Source organism: Hyperolius riggenbachi, chromosome 8, assembly GCF_040937935.1.
Source record: "Hyperolius riggenbachi isolate aHypRig1 chromosome 8, aHypRig1.pri, whole genome shotgun sequence".
In the NCBI taxonomy this organism is placed as follows: domain Eukaryota; kingdom Metazoa; phylum Chordata; class Amphibia; order Anura; family Hyperoliidae; genus Hyperolius; species Hyperolius riggenbachi.
This window is the reverse complement of record NC_090653.1, coordinates 223,252,529-223,271,066: the sequence shown is the minus strand read 5'-3', so window position 1 is coordinate 223,271,066 and position 18,538 is coordinate 223,252,529. Positions and strand designations below refer to the sequence as shown.

The 18,538-nt window shown below is 43.4% G+C and overlaps 1 long non-coding RNA gene across 1 annotated transcript in view; it reads left to right on the top strand.

Annotated features, from left to right (window-relative positions):
• LOC137528465 (uncharacterized) overlaps positions 1 to 18,289 on the top strand; it is a 47,308-nt gene extending 29,019 nt beyond the window's left edge. The window contains exon 3 of the long non-coding RNA XR_011023405.1: positions 18,091 to 18,289. This is a non-coding gene — a long non-coding RNA (uncharacterized lncRNA). The remainder of the gene's footprint in view (positions 1 to 18,090) is intronic.
• The last annotated feature ends 249 nt before the right edge of the window (positions 18,290 to 18,538 follow it).

Here is an 18,538-nt window from a genome sequence, read left to right as displayed (position 1 = left end):
TCCACAGCGCTTAAAAGATGAATATCTTTAATACTCCAGATAGATAAAAACAATGATTAGTGATCCTAGGCCACAAATGAACTTGTAGCACCTTCCCCACTCCACACAAGCATTCAACCCTCACACCACTCGCTCAGCCTCACTGCAGTGAGTACGTGTAAAAAATGCTGTAAAAATAGGGATCCCAGTAAAGAATCAAAAAACCATAGTTCCACAAGCACATAAGCAAAAAGATATGCGTATAATCTTCAATTGTATAAGCACAGATTCTGAGCACTGATGAGCACTTCAAGTTGTATGTTTTGGCGTCACACTGTTTCTAATGCGAATCCCAATCAGCCTGCCCGCCCGGCAATGACTGACCCAAAGTTCAATCTTCAATCAAGATGCGACAATAAAATTACTCATACATTACCCTCCTGTGTTAGGGCAAGATCACAGCTCCACGTTCTGCCTCAAGCCGTCACCTGTTTGGCCAATAACGTGGGTGCGGAGAGGCTAGATGTATAGCAATGTCGGGGCTGGATTTCCGGATAGATGCAAGTCCGTATACAGAAGTTTAACGCTCCACAACGGTGGATTAGTTTTCAGTGACGTCACTCTTTCGTGCGGCGCAGGGTTGCTGACATTTCAAGGGGTACGCCCCTCTTCCTCAGAGCTATCCATTCGCCGCCTATCCACCGCTTATGAGCGTCCACTCCTCCTCAGAACTCCGCCCCTTCACCATGGAGATTAACTAACATATTACGACTTCCTCATTCCGCTGCTGGCACATAATTTAGCCCATCCGCATCTATATAGAGATGATTACTGGCGTTTCCTTGACATTTTCCTGGCATTTGTCTGGCATTTTCAGCATTTTTTAATTTTTTCTTCAGCATTTTTATAGAATTTTTCGGCAGTTTATAAGATATCATTCTGTGCTTAGTGCCATACTAATTAAGTACTTTATAAATAAAATCTCCATAGCAAAAAACATTAAATGCATTATCTCCAGTCTAATTCTCACAGAAGAGAGAGAGACTGTTCTGATTCTCTTATTTTGCCATAAAAACTTAATTGTAAAAATATATATATAATCATTAGCATATCTATATGTACACAATTCATGCAACAGTCATCAAACACTCCTCCCCCTTTCCCTTTCAACAGACAGCTTAAAGAGCACACTGAATTGGCATCAGCCTAAAAATGCATACAGTTCAAAATCACAATTTAGCCCTTTTGGGGTCATAGTGTCCATTTTAAAAATCCATGCAGATTCTGTGCGTGATCATTTTTTAATATAGTCCCCTCCCCTCCACTCTCTTTCAACCTTCTCCACACCACAGAATGAGGAGCCCCGTACTTAGCAATTATGTGCCATCTTATAGTGCATAGATAGCGGATGTTTTTCATACCCTCTTGATATATTGTAGAGGTGTTCTCCCATTCTTTTCTTTAAAGTGCGCCCTATATACTGCTTGTTGCAGGGGCAACTGATCATATAAATTAACCCCTTAGTGGAGCATGAAAAGTTGCCCTTGATCGGAAAAGATTCCCCATTATGGAATGAAGTGACCTCCTGTGTCACTCTCAAACCTCCAGCTGCCTCACACATCCCACAGTCTCCACACCTTCTAAATCTGCCTCCCCTGTGGTTGGAAAAGCAAGGGGGGTTTGGCACTGTAGGTGCTATTATTTGCCCCACATTGGTACTCCTCCTATATATAATTCTAGGAAACTCCTCCAAATGTGTATTCAATAATTCATCCTCTTTTAATATTCCCCAATATTTATTGATGATTTTCTTGACCTTTCCGGCCTGTTCACAATAATTCATAAGGAGGGCTGGGCAAAGATCTAATCTGGTGACTGAGCCTCTCTTTCCTGTCAAAAGTACATCTCTGTTCATTGTTTCAGTTTCTTTCAAAGCTGTTTCCAACAAATTGTCCTCATACCCCTTTTCCCTGAAACGTTCACTTAGGGCTCCTGCTTCCTGCATAAAATCTTCTTGCCTGGAACAGTTGCGCTTTAGGCGGAAAAATTTACCTTTAGGTACATTCGTAAGCCACCTAGATAGGCGACAACTGTCAATATAAATAAAACTATTACAATCCACTGGTTTAAAGAAAGTTCGCGTATGGAGCAAATCTGCTTCTACAAAAACAGTGAGATCCAAAAAATTGACCGATAATTCGCTGTGTTCAACCGTGAATCTAAGATTATAAGTATTAATACCAATCTCCTTAAGGGAGATCTCCAAAGATGGAGCTCCACCCCGCCAAATAAAAAATACGTCGTCAATAAAACGTCGCCAGAATACGAGGCCCGCGCCGGAGCACACAGCCCACCGGTCAAGGGTGCAAGCCTCCCAGTGGGCCATGTACAGATTGGCAAACGCCGGCGCGAACCTCGTACCCATGGCTGTTCCAGTGCGTTGAAGATAAAATGCACCATCAAAATAAAAATAATTGTGTTTGAGAATAAACATCATACTGTCTAATATAAATTTCACCTGTTCATCCTTCAACTTTTCATCTTTCCGAAGAAAATACTCTGTTGCCAGTATACCCTTATCATGCTCTATGACCGTATATAAGGAGCTCACATCCAAAGTACATAGTATGTCACCTCTAAACCATTCCACCTTCGCCAACTCCCTTAAAAAATGGCCCGTGTCTTTCAAATAGGCTGGGGTTAAAACTACCTGTTTTTGCAAAAAGCCATCTACATATTTTGAAAGATTGGCAGTCAGGGAACCTATGCCCGATATGATCGGACGACCTGGAGGGTTTGTCGGTTGTTTGTGCACCTTGGGAAGATGGTAATATATATCATCTTTTAAGCGCTGTGGACATTTTGTGATATATATATTTTAGAGTACAGAAGGAACCACCGCCACTACCGCTAGGGCGAATGCGATCCAGACAGATAGACAGAGGAGGCTACCAGTAGCAACCGCAGCTCTGTCTTGCACCCCTAAGGCAGAATACAGAAGGAACCATCGCCACTACCGCTAGGGCGAATGCGATCCAGACAGATAGACAGATGGGGCTACCAGTAGCAACCGCTGCTCTGGCTTGCACCCCTAAGACAGAGTACAGAAGGAACCACCGCCACTACCGCTAGGGCGAATGCGATCCCCACAGACAGAATGATTTCCTGTTGACCGCCGCTGGCGACAAGACAATCGCAACAGATAGACAATACAAGGCAGTACAGATAATACAACCTGACTACGCTAGAAGGAATGCCTAGTGCACTCCCAAGGAATTACTCTAAGATAATCTTAGCAAACAATTAGCAAAGGCTGAGTCTCCAGGTAAGTTAGCAGGAACAAACCATCATGACCAGCAAGGAATTCTGGGAAGAAATGGTTTTATACTGCAAGCCATCAGAAGAAGCAGCTAAGCAATTTGCATGACAAGTGGATGCAAATTCCTCCCCAGAACAGCAACTCTGCAGCTTGCAGAGTGGAGACAGGTCTCTTTTCCAGGGACCTGCAGCATTCAGACCTAAAAAATGGTCAAAAAGCTGTCTGCCTGTGCAGACAGCAGAGCAGATCATTACAACTCCACTGAATCCAACCCTTTTGCATTGCACTGGGTGATGTAAGGAATGGATGCAGCTGCTGTAGCACATTTACTGAGCTATTGAGAAGGCCACACAAAGCTTGGAGGTCTGTAGCTATTCGCTCTGCAGAAAGTTGGCAATCATGCACAATGTGTCACCCCAGGCCCGTATTTACCTCACAGGAGTCTATAGGCACAGCTGTCTCTCCATGAACGTACAACCCCCACCAAACTGCACCACAAGTGTGCTGGCTAGCCCAGCTGCAGGGGGGAAGCAATAGGGGGTGCAGATGTTGCGACAGCATTGGGGCCCTTGGGCCAGAGGGTCTCCAAAGGGCCCTCCCTCAACTGCAGTATAAGCTCTTTATTGGTCCTGTGCTCATAATAATAACTTCTAATGATGTGTTGAATAGTGGTAATCATTAACAAACTGCTCCCCATCACCTTCTTGCACCTCTGACACTGCAGTTGCCATTGGCAGGTTTTGGTGCGCCGTATCAATTGTTATGTATAGAGTGCTTGGGGGGCCCCCATTGTAAAACTTGCATCGGGGCCCACAGCTCCTTAGCTACGCCACTGTCCAGCTGTCATTTCTCCCTTACTTCCTTTGCCGGTCATAGGTAGCTACAGGTATCCATTAGTAGCAGGTAGCCAGAACTACCCTCAATATTAAGTAGTTAGAGGTGCCCCCAAGTATTAGGTAGCTAGAGGAACCTCAGTATTAAGTAGCTAGAGGTGCCCCTGACTGAAGGGAGATCTGGCCAGTAGAATGCCGAGAGCCGGTGAGTAACCTCTCATTTACACCCTCATCAGGACTCTGCATAGGGAAGGAGGGAGGCACTCAAGGAGGTGAGTGAGCAGCTTTTCCATCATAAGGTGCCTGTAGGCATGTGCCTACAGTGCCTTATAATAAATCCGGCCATGAGTCACTCAGTATACACTGACCACGTTCTACAATTTTATATGGCCTATTACTTCATGGTTGAGTTGCTGATGTGATTGCTTCTACTGTGTCATAATATTCCTAATGGTTCACTGAATATTTAGTAGCAAGGAGATATCACAAATGGACTTATGGCACAGATGGTATCCTATAGCGGTACCATGCTGGAATTTCCTGAGCTCCTCCCTGCCTCAGTGGCCTTAAAGTGGGTGATCTTGGCATTTTTCTTGAGGTACTCCCTCCCCTCACATCATTGCATACCCACCCTCTCCCCTCATGTGTTCTGTGCATTGGAGCAGAGGATGGGGTGAAAGGTTCAGAAGAGCTAGGCAGACCTAGATTACCCCCATGTGTGATGACTTAACAGAGCCAACATGCATCATTTAGACGTTTAGGTGCTTGAATTGGGGGTGGGACCATCAGAATAGGGGTGTGGCTGTCAGAATGAGGGGCGGGGCAATCTTCTTTTGTGTCCTTTTTAAAAATCGGACACAGTGATACTTTCAATTATGTACTACCTGAATATTAAATATCCTATACAATAAACCCCCTGTGTCCCTGCGTCCTCTCCAGTCCCATTGTCCATGCCTTTGCGCTACTGCGCATGTGACATGCAGATGGCCATTGGGACAGGAGGAGGGCGTGTGCGTATGCGTTGTGCGGGCATGTGCAGTCCGCTCACGGACGTGTTAACATGCAGCGATAACAGGGGCGCGAGGGGAGACAGGTTGTGAGGGAGGCCTAAAGCCCATTATTGTAAGGGGCTTAGGCCTACTAGTATGTTTATAATGTTTAATTAATATCCAGGTTAAAGACTGTAGTTTTTTATATTTGCTTGGCATTCAGAGATATCTTTCAGATGGAATGGACTGCATGACATTTGTCCCTGTTAATGCCTTTAGATGTTGGCCTGTCTGATTCCCAGAAATTTCATAGACTACCACATCTAGTGGGTGACCCTTAATACTCAAGAACAAGATGTCACAATCTAGGCCTATAAAAATGAGAACCACAATGCTATATGACAGGGGTCATTTCGTTAAAAGAGCAAAGAAAAAACAGAATATGTTAAAAAAAATCTAATCCAATTTTTTTTTCAAAAGGATTCTGTAGCATCAGTATCATTTTTGTTATTGTGATAACTATTTTTAGAGGTAACCTAAGCTAAAAGGGATATGGGGGCTGCCATATATATACTTTTAAACAATGCAAGTTGCCTCGCTGTCCCCCTGATCATATGTCTTGAATACTTTTCACCATAGACCCTGAACAAGCATGCAGCAGATCAGGTGCTCTGACTCGTCTGACTGGATTAGCTGCATGTTTCAGGGTTATGACTCAGACACTAGTCCAGATCAACAGGACTGCCAGGCAACTGGTATTTTCTAAAAGGAAACAACTATGGCAGTATCCATATTACTCTCACCTCAGGTTCCTTTTAAGATATACAGTACATGTGAAATCAACCAGTATATTTAAAGGATAAATTCACACTATCCTCCTTACATAACATGTGCATACAATGCGGGCATACTGTCTGCAACGTGCACTTTGAAAGCCATGATGCGCACATTATTTCCCACGGCTGAGAGACACCAAAGTGCGCCTCTCCATCCCTCCCACCCCAACCGTCACACACTGATTGCTGTTACAGGTGTTGGGGCACCCCAAGGCCCCCAACACTTTAATCTCTAGTTATCTGGCTTGCAGTCACTGCCATGTATCCCCTTTTCTTATTTCTTTCTGCTTCAAACACAATAGGGGAATGATAGCTGAGTGAGTTGTGCGCCCCCTCCTACACTGCGCCCTGAGGCTGGAGCCTCTCGCGCCTCTGCCTTGGCCCGACCCTGGCTATGGTAACATGTTGCTAAAATATTCGTTATCCAGAAATGCACAGTAGAAAGTGTGTTTGGATATTGTGGCCTGTTGTGACGCAAAGAGTGGAACATCCCCATACAACTTTATATCAAGTGCATTCACATGCGGCAACACAATGCACTGTAACACACATAGGGGTTAATTCACAAAGCCTACTTCTTTACTTCTCTGCTATCTTTCACCTTAACTATAAGAAGAGCTAAAGCATGAGATAAACAAATAAGGAGAGATAAAACCTTAGATAAACAGATAAGGAGAGAAAAATCATTAGATTAACAGATAATGGGCCATATGCAATTCACTTTTTCACCTGAGTTTTCTCCTAGGAGATAAGTTTTCATCTTCAATTTAAAATAACTTTCCAACACTTTTCAACTAAAAAAGTACCAAAAAGCAAGTTAAAAAGTACTACCAAAATTATTTTGAGTATTTTCTTGCTTGCTGGTGGCTTAAAAGGCATTTTATTGACAAGTTTAAAAATATCACCTAGGAGAAAACTCAGGGGAAAAAGTGAATTGCATATGGCCCAAAGAGAGATAAAACGTGTTAAATCAGTTAAGGAGAGATAAATCATGAGTTAAGGAGAGATAAATGTGTCAGTTAATAAGTAAAGGGGCCCATACACCAAAGATTTTTTCCGCCAATATACAGCAGATTTGATCACTGTGATCGAATCTGCTGTGAAATCGTTGCGCAAACGCTGACAGAATAATCGATTTCTGTCCGAAATCAATCGTTCCCATCGATTCCCGTCGAGCCGTCCATGCGGAAGATTTTGCTCGATCGCCGGTCGGGAGTGCATCGATAGCGGCGTTCGAATGCCCGACGAACAACGCAATACAGCGGCAATACATTACCTGCTCCGGCTGGCACGAGACCCCGCTGTCACCGATGTCTTCTTCTCCGCTGGGTTCCATGTTCTGGACCGGCTGGCTTCACTTCCTGTCCCGGCAGGAAGTTTAAACAGCAGAGCGCCCTCTACTGTTTAAACTTCCCTGGACAGAAAGAAGTGAAGCCAGCCGGTCCGGAACCCGGAACCCAGCGGAGAAGAAGACAGCGGTGACGGCGGGGTCTCGCGCCGGCCGGAGCAGGTAATGTATGCGGGGGGGGGGGGGGGGGGGAGGGGGCAGCGGCAGCACCACCACAGGTTATGATCGGTTTCATGCTGAAATCGATTCACAATCTGTTTGCAGTAAAGGCAGCCATACGATCCCTCTCTTATCAGATTCGATCAGAGAGGGATCTATCTGTTGGTCGATCTGATGGCAAATCGACCAGTGTATGGCCACCTTTAGGGGAGATATTTCAACAGAAATGCTTTGGAAATCAGCCCCAATGTGTGAATGCAGCCTCAACTGTAGTGTCACTGTTTGTGCATTTAACACAAACTTCGTTTCTATGCATAATATTTGTTGCTGAAATAAATCCCAGCTCTTCGGGTAAGTAAAAATGATACCCAGACTAAACTGAAGCTAAACTAAACTTGGGACTAGAAACCGTAGTCTCAAGCTAGGTACTCACGCTGCATTAAAACAAGCTGAGGTGGCCATTAAGGATCGTCTTGGCTGAATATGTACCACAAAAACAAACAACATTTGTAAAGCCTTTTTCTCCTGTAGGACTCAAAGCATGTCCCAGACCAGTAATTTGTTGAATGGTAAATTGTGGTAAAGAGGAGAAATTCACAAATGCCTGGTTGAACAGGTGGCTTTTCAGTCTGGATTTGAATACCTCCAAGGATGGGCAGTCTTTATTGGGTGTGGTAGGGAGTTCCAAATAGTAGAGGCAGCATGACAAACAGCTCCAAGGCTCTAAAGGTTTTGAGGTGCACTCTGGGAGTGACAAAATAGAAAGGATATGATTGAGCCTTGTGACACTCCATATTTTAGAGTTGCAGGGTTGGACAAGACAGGTATCAAGGACACTCTCTGTGTTCTGTCAATCAAAACACATCTTAACCACAGGAGGACTAAGCCATTGATGCCACAATACTCCTGTAATTTGTTCAGCAAGATTTCATGGTCAACTGTATCAAAAGCTGCTGAGAGATCCAACAGGATTAGGATGGAGCACTCCCCTCTGTCCGTTGCTATGAGCAGATCATTGCAGACCTGGATGAGGGCTGCTTCACAGCTGTGGTGTTTCTTTGAACCAGATTGTAGAGGTTCCAAAGAGTTGTCTGCTGGGAGCCTGGCTTCAAGTTGCAGATAGACAGCCTTTTCAAAAACTTTCCCTAAAATGGGGAAGTTGGAAACAGGTCTGTAGCTGCTCATTACGTCTGAATCCATGGAAGGTTTTTTGAGAAGGGGCTTGATGATTCCTTTTTTTAAAGAGGTAGGAAACCTTCCTGGTTGCAGAGAACAAGTGACTATTTTGTTAAATGCTGGTCCAAACAGGTCAGGACATTTCAGCTTGAGCTTAGTTGATCCAGGGTCCAGGTCATAGGTTGTCTAGCAGAAGTGATGGAGGATGTTTGAGATCTCTTCTTCACTAATTTCTTTAAAATCAGACCATGATGTTAGTTTGTTCTCTCTTTTCAAAACATTTTAAAGAGGAGCTATTAGATATAAGGTCTCAGAGAAAAAAAAACACATATCAGTAGCTAAATATTGGCTGTACGTACATTACATATGCATTTCACTGTCCACGTTTGGATTTCACAGAATTTTTATATAGTATTTGCAGAGATTGATGCTCCTGACAGCTCATGGCAGGTTCCATGTTTGTCTGTCTTGTATGGAGCCAATTGTGATGTCATATCCTCCCTTACCCTGCTTCCTGATTGATGAATCTTTAGCCCTCCCAAGTTCCAGCCCTCAGACACTCCCACCAGTCTCTGGTCTAACGGGGAATATTGTCTGCCACTCAGCGGGGGGGGGGGGGGTTAAGGGGGGGGGGGGGGTTCGGGCGATCATGCTGTCAGTGGGGGGGGGTGGCCAATCGTCCCGGGGAGGCTGTCAGATGAACAGAGGTGAGCCGTTTTAGTTCTATACTGGGAAGTCCAGATCTTTTCAATGATTCGAATTGGATCATTGAAAAGATCCGGATCTTTGAACCGAATCTTTGAATCATTTGCAGCAGAGTGAGAGAAGCTGCAGTTCCTGTTTCTTCCAGACATCCACTGTGAACCGAATCTCGGATGATTCGATTCACAAAAAAAAAATCCGGATCAAAGATCTGAATCGTTCATGATCCGGACAACACTACTGTGCAGTGAATATTAATTAGCCATGTGGCTAGAAACAATAGCGGACTCATGCAGTATACTCTAACTCAACATGTGCACTGTGAACAGCACATTGATTTTTCAGTGCTGTGAGTTGTGCTGCAAGATATAGGCTGCTGTAACATGAGCCTGTAACTTCCCACTGTGAAAGCAGCCTTAGGGCGGGATAGGGAAATGAAGGGGAGGACCAAGGAAGTGCAGTAGGGAGAAGAAGCATGCTCTGCAGTATCTCTTATGCGGCCTGCGGCCTCCTTAGGAGCTTGGGAATAAAGAGGATTGCTATTCAGCCAACAACAAAGTAAGATAGATTGTTAACTTCAGTATTGACTTTTTGGGTTCCTTCTAAACTGTTTAACACAGGAGAATAGAGGTTTAAATTAGCTTTTGCAGCCTGACAGTTACTCTTTAATGTGGTTGTTTGTCAATTACATTGATACAACATAACATTTTACAAAAAACACGGGTTTCAAAAAAATATAAGGAACAGGTATTGACATCTGTAAATAGAATTCAAACCATTGAACAGGTAAGTAACAAAAAGTAAAGTAACAAAGGACTGCTATTAACTACTAGAATATCAATGTAAAACATATGTAACATAAGAACATAGAAGAAATGACATTTATGTTATTTTTAAATCTACTGAGTGTCTGATTTTTTTATGTACAGTACCTCTAATTTTTAAACTGTAGATCCAATTCTATGCTGCAATCATTTTTATAGTTAATGAGTGTTAGGTTATTTTTACATCTTTTAATAGGCATTGTATAAGGCGTACGTTAAAAAGGGGCGCTGGGAAAAAAGGGCGCCGGGTTTTTAACGATAATCATGGATAACGTTTAAAATTGTATTGTACTGTATTTCGTTTAAAATTAATGTTTTTTAAAGTTATAAATCATTAAATAATGTGCATTAAATCGGCAATTTTAAAAACGTTAATCTTTCGTTTAAATAGTGAAACGTATAATAACGTTTAAAAAAAAAATTACTAAGTAACCCTCCCTGTACCTACCCCTAACCCCTAGACCCCCCTGTTAGTGCCTAAACCTAAGACCCCCCTGTTGGTGCCTAAACCTAAGACCCCCCTGTTAGTGCCTAAACCTAAGACCCCCCTGTTGGTGCCTAAACCTAAAACCCCCTGTTGGTGCCTAAACCTAAGACCCCCCTGTTGGTGCCTAAACCTAAGACCCCCCTGTTGGTTTTTTCGTTTAAAAATAATGTAAAAAAAAAAAAAAAAAAAAAAAAAAGTACTGTTTTTCGTTTAAAAATAATGTTTGGGAAAAAATATTGTACTGTTTTTCGTTTAAAAATAATATTTAAAAATGTATAAATCATTAAATAATGTGTAATCATGAGAAACAGTAATAAAACATTAAGTCTCCGGGCGCCGCTTTTAAAACGTTAGTTTTCTCCGGCGCCCTTTTTTCCTATCGGGCGCCCATTAAACGATATTTATTATAGGAGTGAATGGCAGCGCCCGATTTGTCCACTAGCCTCAGGCGCCCGAATTAACTGTTTCCTTGTATAAGTCTTAGGTGCTGTAGACTGAACACAACCAGGTTTACACCTTGTACCACTGGAGAGCACCAGGCATTTTTATTTCCCTATTACTATGGCAGAGCTACAAGCGCAGGTTACAGATATACCAGCTGGTCTCCAGAAGCACACAGATGCTTGGATAAGATTACACGAGGAGAAAAAGGTAAAACTAATCATATTAAAATGACATCATTTACTAGCAGGTTATCATTAATCACTCCATTGAATTAGTGGATGATGTCATTCTGATGGAAAGGACCTTTTAATTAACCTTCCTGGCGGTAACCTCGAACGTAGGAGGTTTTCTCAGGCCCTGCTGGGCCGATTTGAGTAATTTTTTTTTGCTGAACGCAGCTAGCACTTTGCTAGCTGCGTCAGCACTTCGATCGCCGCCGCCCCGCGCTCGATCGCCGCTATCCACGTCGCAACACAGCCCCCCCCCCTAGACCCCTGCGCTGCCTGGCCTATCAGCGCCAGGCAGCGGCAAGGGGTGGATCGGGACTCCCTTAGACGTCACGACGTCCATGACGTCGGTGATGTCATCCCAACCCTCCAGGAAATCCCGTTCTTTGAACGGGATTTCCTGATCGCCTATCGCCGGAGGCGATCGGCGGGGCTGGGGGGATGCCGCTGAGCAGCGGCTATCATGTAGCGAGCCCTAGGCTCGCTACATGATTTTAAAAAAAAATAAATAAAAAAACGGCTGCGCTGCCCCCTGGCGGTTTTTAATAGACCGCCAGGAGGGTTAATGCATTTATTAGCAATGTGGTTTAATTTCTAATGCATATAATCCTTTATTTAAAAATGTTTTACTTTTGCAGTAGAGTGTTGTACTGTGTTAGCCATCAGTAAGAGCGAGAAGTTTTAACCTCTTGAGGACTGCAGTGCTAAACCCCCCTAGTGACCAGGCCATTTTTAGTAAAATAAACCACTGCAGCTTTAAGGCTAAGCTGCAGGGCCGCACAACACAGCACACAAGTGATCCCCCCCCCCCCCTTTTCTCCCCACCAACAGAGCTCTCTGTTGGTGGGGTCTGATCCCCACCACATTGTTTATTTTTATTTGTACAAATATTTTTGTTACTGTTTTTTAATAAAAAAAAGTGTTTCTTTAAATATATTCCCTCCCTTCCCACAGCCAGCCAATTATGGTGATCGGCTGTCATAGGCTTCTGCCTATGAGAGCCGATCGCTCTCCAGTGTCCCAGGGGGACAGTCGTGTCACATGGCTGTCCCCAATACAGCGCTGCTGTACTGGGGACAATAGCCGCTCAGAGACTGAGCAGGAGATGTGCACTCAGCCTGGCACGCAATCTCCTGCATTAGCTGGCCCCAGGACTTCACGCCAATCGGCGTTAGGCGCTCCTGGGGCTGCCGCCGCGGCCACGCTCATCGGCGTGACGCGGTCGGCAGGAGGTTAAATCAAGGTGATACCATTATGGTTGGTTTTACAACTACTTTTTGCATTGCGGTGCTTCTGCGCCATGCCACTGCAATGCAAAATTAATCTATCAGCTATTTCCTGGCGCCTTTATTTTGCGTACGCGGGGGTGACTGCTTTACTCACAGAAGACCGACCTTCCGATGGAAGGGGGACAGCCGGAAGGAAGCGGAAGTGAGTGTCAGCTTAGTGAGTAGATCAGTAGCGATTAACTGCCGCAACAGGTCTTTTACATTTGCTTAATCCTAAAATCAAAATGTTTTATTTAATAAAACTGTGATGTGCATTGAAAGACTAAAATTGATGGATATTAAAATGGACCTGAACTCTTGCACAGGACAGAAGGAAAACAGAGAGAAATGCACCCGTGTATTTAGAGAGTTTAACCTGTCTAATTCCCCCTCATCTGTGTCTAATCACAAGTTGTAATTTGATCTCTCCCGAGTCACATGCCTGCCAGATAAGCTCATTTGAAAGCAGAGGATGTTAACAATATGGCTGCTTCCATGAAAGCAGGAAGTAGAAACACTGGGGATTTATTTTAGGATTTGTATTAGCTGTAACAAATGTTTTTCTTTAAAGGTTATTATGCTGTTGCAAACAGTGGCATAGCTAAGGAGCTATGGGCCCCGGTGTGAGTTTTACATGGGGTATCCTCCAAGCGCTCTATACATAACAATTGACTAAAACCCGCCAAGGACAACCACAGTGCCAGAGGTGCAAGAAGGGGATGGGCAACAGCTTGTTAATGATTATTATCATTCAAACCATTTATAGAAGTGATCATTACAAGCACAGAACAAATAAAGAGCTAATACTAAAGTTAAAGGAGGGTCCTACGGGGCCCTTCTAGCCCAAGGGCCCCGGTGTGGTCGGGACCTCTGCAACCCCTATTGAAACGCGACTGGTTGCATATCTTTTAGATCAGAGAGGAAGTTCTGAGTTCAGGTCCGCTTTAAATGCATTTAGGAAAAGATTTCTCACGTAAACGTAAAAAGATTTAAATCATCTATAAGCCAAAGGCATTCTGCCCTCTACAGCTCTGTTTCTAAACACTGCCCACTCTCCAGAATAGTCCCATTATTATCACTGCAGAGAGCTCAATGCAGGAAATAATATCATACAAAAATGTCACCAACAGCCAGCAGGTCACCCTTTGCAGCTTAGATAAATTGTCACAGGACTCCAGCCCAGAATAATTCACTTGCAAGAAACAGCAAAATATGTCAAATAGGATCCAGCTCAAACAATATCTGCCTTGGACGCAGTGCAACTGATATTGATATATGACCTTTGCTTAAAGGAGTTCTTTCGCGAAAAAAAGTAGGCAGTTAAAAAAGGTGACAGATGACAGGTTTTGGGCCAGTCCATCTTTTTAAGGGGGATTCTCAGGGCTTTCTTTGTTTTCAACAGCATTTCCTGAACAGCAGTTACAAAATCTAACTGACATAATAGTGTGCAAGTAATTAGGGAGGCCGGCTGGTATCTTGCTATTTTGGCAGTTAAACTGTTGTTCAGGAAATGCTGTTGAAAACAAAGAAAGCCCTGAGAATCCCCCTTAAAAAGATGGACTGGCCCAAAACCTGTCATCTGTCACATTTTTTAACTGCCTACTTTTTTCGCGAAAGAACCCCTTTAAAGCCTGAGTCTGCAATATTTAAAGTGCTGGGGAGACAGACTGAGAACTTATCAAGGAAGGAGGAAGTCCCTGACAATTTATACTCTTCCAACCTAGCACTGCTTCTTCTATCGGTCCTTCATAGCATCTGCCATAGCACGCCATCACCACATGATGGTTCCTGCACAAACAGTGGCCAGGATTCCTGCAGGACTGACTGACGATCATCAGGAGGTTCAATGAGTGTCAGGTATTTAAACAATATTTGTGGGACACCAGTATGCATGCTCGATTCCTAGCAAAATGGCACCTAAGGTTCCATCCAATGAGTATATGTGAATCTATAGTTGTAATAAATGTAGTTTTAGTTATAAAACTTAGTCTTTCGCTTATGATTTCTTTGTGGTATGTGTGATTAGACCTGTGGCAGGGGTGTGTCTTAAAGCCCCCCTTTCTTATATCAAAAATTTGGGAGGTCTGCCATTCTAGAGAACTAGCAAAATTAAACAATTTTCAATGATTAGGTATCCTATGCCGGTTATATTTTGTCAAATAAAACAAAAAACATATACCGTACGTGCCCTTCCTTCACTCACCATGTCTGCGTCAAGTTCTGCCTCCCCCTCCGCCCTTCCTCCTTCTCACCCTCCTCATTTGGGACTCGAGTCCGGCAGGCATTTTCTATGGACCTACACCAGTTTTTATAGGTCTACAAAAAAAAGGCGGCCAGAGTGTGCATTCACAGACATACAGTGGGTTGCAAAAGTATTCAGCCCCGTTGAAGTTTTCCACATTTTGTCATATTACTGCCACAAACATGAATGAATTTTATTGGAATTCCACATGAAAGACCAACACAAAGTGGTGTACACGTGAGAAGTGGAACGAAAATCATACATGATTCCAAACATTTTTTTTACAAATAAATAACTGCAAAGTGGTGTGTGCATAATTATTCGGCCCCCTTTGATTTGAGTGCAGTCAGTTGCCTATAGGCATTGCCTGATGAGTGCTAATGACTAAATAGAGTGCACCTGTGTGTAATCTAATGTCAGTACAAATACAGCTGCTCTGTGAGGGCCTCAGAGGTTGTGTAAGAGAATATTGGGAGTAACAACACCATGAAGTCCAAAGAACACACAAGACAGGTCCAAGACAGGTCAGGGATAAAGTTATTGAGAAATTTAAAGCAGGCTTAGGCTACAAAAAGATTTCTAAAGCCTTGAACATCCCAAGGAGCATTGTTCAAGCGATCATTCAGAAATGGAAGGAGTACGGCACAACTGTAAACCTACCAAGACAAGACCATCCACCTAAACTCATAGGCCGAACAAGTAGAGCGCTGTACAGAAATGCAGTCAAGAGGTCCATAGTGACTCTGGACGAGCTGCAGAGATCTACAGCTCAGGTGGGAGACTCTAGCACTGTACATAGTTGGCCTTTATGGAAGAGTGGCAAGAAGAAAGGCATTGTTAACAGAAAGCATAAGAAGTCCCGTTTGCAGTTTGCCACAAGTCATGTGGGGTACACAGCAACCATGTGGAAGAAGGTGCTCTGGTCAGATGAGACCAAAATGGAACTTTTTGGCCAAAATGCAAAATGCTATGTGTGGCAAAAAATTAACACTGCACATCACTCTGAACACACCATCCTCACTGTAAAATATGGTGGTGGTAGCATCATGCTCAGGGAGTGCATCTCTTCAGCAGGGACAGGGAAGCTGGTCAGAGTTGATGGGAAGATGGATGGAGCCAAATACAGGGCAATCTTGGAAGAAAACCTCTTGGAGACTGCAAAAGTCTTGAGACTGGGGCGGAGGTTCACCTTCCAGCAGGACAATGACCCTAAACATAAAGCCAGGGCAACAATGGAATGGTTTAAAACAAAACATATCTATGTGTTAGAATGGCCCAGTCAAAGTCCAGATCTAAATCCAATCGAGAATCTGTGGCAAGATCTGAAAACTGCTGTTCACAAATGCTGTCCATCTAATCTGACTGAGCTGGAGCTGTTTTGCAAAGAAGAATGGGCAAGGATTTCAGTCTCTAGATGTGCAAAGCTGGTAGAGACATACCATAAAAGACTGGCAGCTGTAATTGCAGCAAAAGGTGGTTCTACAAAGTATTGACTAAGGGGGCCGAATAATTACGCACACCCCCACTTTGCAGTTATTATTTGTAAAAAATGTTTTGAATCATGCATGATTTTCATTCCACTTCTCACGTGTACACCACTTTGTATTGGTCTTTCACCTGGAGTTCCAATAAAATTGATGCATGTTTGTGGCAGTAATGTGACAAAATGTGGAAAACTTCAAGGGGGCCGAATACTTTTGCAACCCACTGTATGTTCCAGTGTGACTACGTTTTTATGTTTTTACCATTTTATGTAGTCTTATAGTAATTACTGTGGGACAATCCCACCACAGGAGAGCCGAGGTGGAGGTGTCACTACAGGAGAGCTGAGGGGGAGGTACCACTACAGGAAAGCGGAGGGGGAGGCGGATTGGCAACACAGGTTGGGCCCTAATATTGAGGTATGTGGTGGGCATGCAATTCAAAACTGAAAAGAGCTTCAGAGGCCAGTGGAAAGTGATCGGCAGGCCACATATGGTCAGCAAGGTGGACATAGAACAACTTGACCTCCTGCATCCATATAAGCACTGTATCTCTCTTGTTGCCTGATGCCGCCTCGAGCATGCAAAGAGCAGTACGTTTGGGGTGTGGCCAGACACAGTTCTTTAGTTGCATACCACAACCAAACACCAAACTAGTCCTGAGATGGATTAAGATTTAATGGGGCCCTAGGCAAGGTAGTATGTTTGATCCTTTTGGTAAGCTGAAGTGGAGAGAAATCAAAAGTGGTGCCAGGTGGGCCCCTTGGTACACACTAGACCCCAGGCACCTGCCTAAGTTGCATGGCAGATGATCCTGCTCTGCCACTGCACTAGTGAGGCATTTATTTTATTTATTATAGTATTTATATAGCGCTGATATATTACACAGCGCTGTACAGAGTATATTGTCTTGTCACTAAGGGCTGATTCACACTACAAGAGCATTTTAAACACTAGAGATTTTAAAAGCTGTCGCTAATGCAATGCTATGGGGAATTTTTACAAAATCACATCACTCCAGTGTGAACACTCACATATGATAACATTAGCAAGAGCTTTTAAAATCACAAAGCGCTTAGAAAAAGCTCTTGTAGTTTGAACAAGCCCTAACTGTCCCTCGGAGGGGCTCACAATCTAGTCCCTTCCATAGTCATATGTCCATGTATGTAACCGGGGACCCAATGCTGCAACATGAGAGCGCTAACCACTACGCCACTGTCCTGCCCATGAGGCACGTGCAAAAGCTTGCAAGATTCACACATCACAGTTTTAGTTTGAAATTGATGCTGCATTTTTGCTGCAATTGCCTTTTGTAAATGAAAGCACAAAATAAAATTCTATTGAAATGCTACAATATGAGGTTTTTTCATTGTGATTGTTCCATAATGGCCTATGAAATCAATTCTACTGACTCAGAAAGCAAGTGCATAACAAAATGCAATTTTATGCATAAAAATAAATTAAAAAAGGATAGAAAAATACTCAAGAAACCATATAGTGTTCAAAAAAAGGCAACAATTCTGCAACAATAAAACACAAAAATAAAATAATCTCACTAACAGATTCAACCTTTAAGATATCCTGAAAATCCTCTCTCTCTGTATAGAGTGCAGTGGCTCGTGAAGGGGAAGAACTGGCTTTGCCAACAGATTTGGCTTTTGAATTAGTGAAGGTAGCAAGAAAAAAGACAAATCAGCAAGTTTGGGGACCAGGGGGAGGGAACGTGTTCTCAGACAAAGGGACATAAACGCCTGTTTTTCTTCTGTCTTCATTTAGCTGCTGATATCCGAGCCCACCGCAGGGACGAGAAAAAGCAAATTATCTGAAGATGTATTTCGACTTAACTCAGTATGAAGAACGGATCGAGGGAAGGAGACTCAGTCTGTCCCTTTCAATAAACAAGGCCACTTTCACCCAATTAGACTCTTAAAGCCAGCAATCACCTCTCATTAATAGACACGGTCTTTAAAAAATTCTTCTTGGCTAGCTGCTTTGTTCTTCTTTTCTCCACGTTACAAAAGAGACTCATTACTGCAGAGGCACGGAAGAGTCTTCCCTGTGAAATACAAGACGCAAATGCTACGGTAAACAAAAAGGGCTCTGCACTAAATCAAACACACATTCAACAAAAAAAATATATATTTTTGCTGAATTAAGGTGGAAGTGAACCCGAGGTTAAAATAAACTGATGAGAAACAATTTATCCTCCTACTCCAAAAATGAA